At 31.4% G+C, this 5410-nt stretch overlaps 3 non-coding genes across 3 annotated transcripts in view; all 3 read left to right on the forward strand.

Annotated features, from left to right (window-relative positions):
• The first annotated feature begins 266 nt into the window (after positions 1-266).
• On the forward strand, positions 267-2423 carry LOC123303901. The gene has a single exon (XR_006535973.1). It is a non-coding gene; the product is annotated as a small subunit ribosomal RNA (ribosomal RNA).
• Positions 2424-3376: 953 nt separating this feature from the next.
• Positions 3377-3531, forward strand: LOC123303898. Its single transcript, XR_006535970.1, has one exon. It is a non-coding gene; the product is annotated as a 5.8S ribosomal RNA (ribosomal RNA).
• A 635-nt stretch (positions 3532-4166) lies between these two features.
• Positions 4167-5410, forward strand: part of LOC123303902 — a 4578-nt gene continuing 3334 nt past the window's right edge. Inside the window, exon 1 of the ribosomal RNA XR_006535974.1 lies at positions 4167-5410. This exon is cut by the window's right edge and continues 3334 nt beyond it. This is a non-coding gene — a ribosomal RNA (large subunit ribosomal RNA).

Consider the following 5410-nt stretch of genomic DNA (forward strand, 5'->3'; position numbering starts at 1 on the left):
CATAATAAAATATATATTTGAAAAAAAAAAAAATTAATAATAATATATATATCTCATATGTTTTTTCTATTAATTTTAAAACAATAGAGATATAAAAAAAAAAAAATTTATATCAGTAATGGGTGAGACCATCTGATATTTAAAATGAAATTGTAATAATATTATTATATATTAATAATTATTGTATGAAAATTTTTTTTCTTATAATAAGAAAACAAAAATATCATGTATATTATTATATATTTAATATTATAAATACAAATAGTTCCCTGGTTGATCCTGCCAGTAGTCATATGCTTGTCTCAAAGATTAAGCCATGCATGTCTCAGTACAAGCCAAATTAAGGTGAAACCGCGAAAGGCTCATTATATCAGTTATGGTTCCTTAGATCGTACCCACATTTACTTGGATAACTGTGGTAATTCTAGAGCTAATACATGCAAACAGAGTTCCGACCAGAGATGGAAGGAATGCTTTTATTAGATCAAAACCAATCGGTGTAAATTTTAATTTGCATCGTTTAATTTGGTGACTCTGAATAACTTTAAGCTGATCGCACGGTCTCGTACCGGCGACGCATCTTTCAAATGTCTGCCTTATCAACTGTCGATGGTAGGTTCTGCGCCTACCATGGTTGTAACGGGTAACGGGGAATCAGGGTTCGATTCCGGAGAGGGAGCCTGAGAAACGGCTACCACATCCAAGGAAGGCAGCAGGCGCGCAAATTACCCACTCCCGGCACGGGGAGGTAGTGACGAAAAATAACGATACGGGACTCATCCGAGGCCCCGTAATCGGAATGAGTACACTTTAAATCCTTTAACGAGGATCCATTGGAGGGCAAGTCTGGTGCCAGCAGCCGCGGTAATTCCAGCTCCAATAGCGTATATTAAAGTTGTTGCGGTTAAAAAGCTCGTAGTCGAATCTGTGTCCTACACTGTTGGTTCAATGCTCGCATTGTTTAACTAGCATGTTATGTGGGACGTCCTACCGGTGGGTGGTACAGATTATGTATAAAGTATATTTTAGTGTTATTATTTATTTAATGCATTATATATATTTTTATTATGTAATTTGTCGTAAGTGTTTAACCGTTAAGAGCGGTGGCAGCCCCCAATTGCAATCCCGTCGCGGTGCTCTTAATTGAGTGTCGAGGTGGGCCGGTACGTTTACTTTGAACAAATTAGAGTGCTTAAGGCAGGCTCAAATTTTGCCTGAATATTGTGTGCATGGAATAATGGAATAGGACCTCGGTTCTATTTTGTTGGTTTTCGGAACTCCGAGGTAATGATTAATACGGACAGATGGGGGCATTCGTATTGCGACGTTAGAGGTGAAATTCTTGGATCGTCGCAAGACGGACAGAAGCGAAAGCATTTGCCAAAAATGTTTTGATTGATCAAGAACGAAAGTTAGAGGTTCGAAGGCGATCAGATACCGCCCTAGTTCTAACCATAAACGATGCCAGCTAGCGATCCGCCGAAGTTCCTCCGATGACTCGGCGGGCAGCTTCCGGGAAACCAAAGCTTTTGGGTTCCGGGGGAAGTATGGTTGCAAAGCTGAAACTTAAAGGAATTGACGGAAGGGCACCACCCGGAGTGGAGCCTGCGGCTTAATTTGACTCAACACGGGAAACCTCACCAGGCCCGGACACCGGAAGGATTGACAGATTGAGAGCTCTTTCTTGATTCGGTGGGTGGTGGTGCATGGCCGTTCTTAGTTGGTGGAGCGATTTGTCTGGTTAATTCCGATAACGAACGAGACCTCTAGCCTGCTAAATAGACGTACTTTACCGGCATCTCAAGGCCCATCGGCTGTTTGTTTCCCATTTCATTCATTTTCATGTGTGTTATGTATTGTATTTATATATGCATGTATTTTTGAGATTTAACGATCAAGATTATATTTTGTATATATTGTGCTTTATGTTGCATATGTTATGGTGTATGGGTACGCAGTTTTTTGATGTGGTTTTTACTGCCGGCGTACAAATAATTCTTCTTAGAGGGACAGGCGGCATTCTAGCCGCACGAGATTGAGCAATAACAGGTCTGTGATGCCCTTAGATGTTCTGGGCCGCACGCGCGCTACACTGAAGGAATCAGCGTGTCCTCCCAGGCCGAAAGGTCCGGGTAACCCGCTGAACCTCCTTCGTGCTAGGGATTGGGGCTTGCAATTGTTCCCCATGAACGAGGAATTCCCAGTAAGCGCGAGTCATAAGCTCGCGTTGATTACGTCCCTGCCCTTTGTACACACCGCCCGTCGCTACTACCGATTGAATGATTTAGTGAGGTCTTCGGACTGGTACGCGGCAATATTTCTGATATTGCCGATGTTGCTGGGAAGATGACCAAACTTGATCATTTAGAGGAAGTAAAAGTCGTAACAAGGTTTCCGTAGGTGAACCTGCGGAAGGATCATTAACGATATATATAAAATATATTTATTTATATTTTTTGTATTGTTTTTAAATATTCCAAAAAATAAAAATATTATTGATAAGAAATATTTTTTTTAACAAAATAACATATTAATATGTAATTTTCTCAAAATATATAATAGTAATTATGTGTTAAAAGAGATTTATTTTGGTTATGATATCATATTAAAGTAATACGCCAAACTTTTTTTATACACATAATATATCTATACATATAATATAGAGAATATTATATAAATATTAATAATATATTTGTTACATATAAAATATTTTTATATTCAATATTATTATTATTATTAAACAATAATTATTAATAAAATCTATAAATAATTTCTCTTATAAAAAAGTGAAATTAAAAATAGAATATATTGAAATTATTTGTTTATATGTATATAATCTCTATTAAGAAAAATAAAATAAGATTATAATTGATATAATCTATATTTTTATTTTTCTATGTTATATAATAAAAATAAAGAAAACACAAGATAAAATTTTTTTAAAGAATAAAATTTATTTCAAATTTAAATTTCTTTATGTTTTGTCTTGATATTTCTTTTTTTTTATTAAAAGTTATTATGTTAAAAAACAAACCCATTTGTTTTGTACCATATTAATATTATATATATTTTTATGTAGAAAATAATTTATAAAAAAAAAATAAATACATTTCTATAAAATATACCAAATATTAATTATTATATCTAGCTAGCACTAACAAAAATATCAAAAATGTTATGTATATATTTATTAATACCATAATATCTTTAATTTATATATATATATATTTAAAATAAAATATATAATTTATATTCTAGAAAAATTTTTTTATTTTAAAAGAATTTATAAAGATATATAAATTAATAATTTTATTTTTTATATTAAAAATAAAGATTATTATTAATAATAATACTTACATTTAAAATTTAAAAAGATTACCCTGGACGGTGGATCACTTGGCTCGTGGGTCGATGAAGAACGCAGCTAATTGCGCGTCAACTTGTGAACTGCAGGACACATGAACATTGACATTTCGAACGCACATTGCGGTCCTTGGATACTGTTCCCGGACCACATCTGGCTGAGGGTCGTATACATTATATTAATATAATAAAAGATTATTTTACATAAAATTTTTTTTATGAAAAAGAAATTTATCAATAATTAAAAAAGAAAATTTATTTTTTCATATTTAATTAAATTGATAAATAAAATTTTTATAAAAGAAATGTAAAATTATTTATATATGAATGTTTTACGCCAAATATAAGAAAAAAATAAATATAAAATGTTTTTAATAGCATTTAAAATTTATATATTTTTTATTATTTGTCGACATTTTTAAATTAATATATCAATATTATTTTTTATCATTTATATATAATATTATAAAACTTTATGTTAATAATAATATTAATAATAAATGATATTAATAATATATTTTTAAAATATTAAATAAAGAAGAATAAACAAAAATATTATATATTAATATTTTGTTATGGAATATTTTATTTGTAATAAAATTTTCAATATACTCGAAAAAAATTAATATATATAATTATTTATTTTTTATTTTCTTCTCTTTAGATAAATATAAAAATAATATTATATAATAATATTAAAAAAATTTGAGTATGAATAATTAAGAAAATTGTTTACTTATAAAATATAACAAAAACATAATATATAAAAAAAATTTTTGTTTTAATACTTCTAAAAACTTTTACGACCTCAGAGTAGGTGAGATTACCCGCTGAATTTAAGCATATTATTAAGCGGAGGAAAAGAAACTAACTAGGATTCCCTTAGTAGCGGCGAGCGAACAGGGATAAGCCCAGCACTGAACCCCGTGGCTGATAAACAGACACTTGGGGAATGTAGTGTTTAGGAAGATTCAATATAAACCTATTGTTATATAATACATCCAAGTCCATCTTGAATGGGGCCATATACCCATAGAGGGTGCCAGGCCCGTAGTGATTATTATTGATGATAGGTGAATCTTTCCTTAGAGTCGGGTTGCTTGAGAGTGCAGCTCTAAGTGGGTGGTAAACTCCATCTAAGGCTAAATATTACCACGAGACCGATAGCGAACAAGTACCGTGAGGGAAAGTTGAAAAGAACTTTGAAGAGAGAGTTAAAGAGTACGTAAAACCGTTCAGGGGTAAACCTGAGAAACCCGAAAGGTCGAAAGATGAGATTCATTTACTTTTTATCGTTAATCAACCAATTTGTACTAGCATGTGACAAAAATTTTTATTAGGAATTTATTTTTAGTAAAAATATATGCACTGCTGTATATTGTTAATTGTATGATAACGAGGTATGCACTTCTCATCTTGTAGGACGTTGCGACCCATTAAATATTAATCTATAGGCATTGGTGCGTTGATTAATGTACAATATTATTTTTTGATAATATTTTGTGTATGTTAAACGCCTATGTTTCTTGATTAATTGTTTGATGGTATTAATTATAAATTGATATTGAGTCGCGTTATTAACGCGTTCAGATCCACCACGAGTATAAATAGGTTTTTTTATTAAAACATATTATATATACGGATTTTATGCCGTTATATGATACTATTTAACTGTCAGTAGGTGTATGATAATGAACTGGCTCATTTTTTTTTATTAAAAATTTATCTGTCAGCGACGATATAGCTTTGGGTACTTTCAGGACCCGTCTTGAAACACGGACCAAGGAGTCTAGCATGTACGCAAGTCATTGGGAATAAAATATTTTTTCATCGAAATATTTATAAATTTTATGAAACCCAAAGGCACAATGAAAGTAAATATTATTTATATTTTTTTATAAATGATAAAAGGAGGATATATTTATATTATGTATTAAATATCGCACTCCTAGGGGCGTCTTATATTATTATAATTTAGTTTTCGGATTATATTATAATAGAGGCGCACCTAGAGCGTACACGCTGGGACCCGAAAGATGGTGAACTA

This window comes from Chrysoperla carnea, assembly GCF_905475395.1.
Source record: "Chrysoperla carnea chromosome X unlocalized genomic scaffold, inChrCarn1.1 SUPER_X_unloc_156, whole genome shotgun sequence".
Taxonomy (NCBI): domain Eukaryota; kingdom Metazoa; phylum Arthropoda; class Insecta; order Neuroptera; family Chrysopidae; genus Chrysoperla; species Chrysoperla carnea.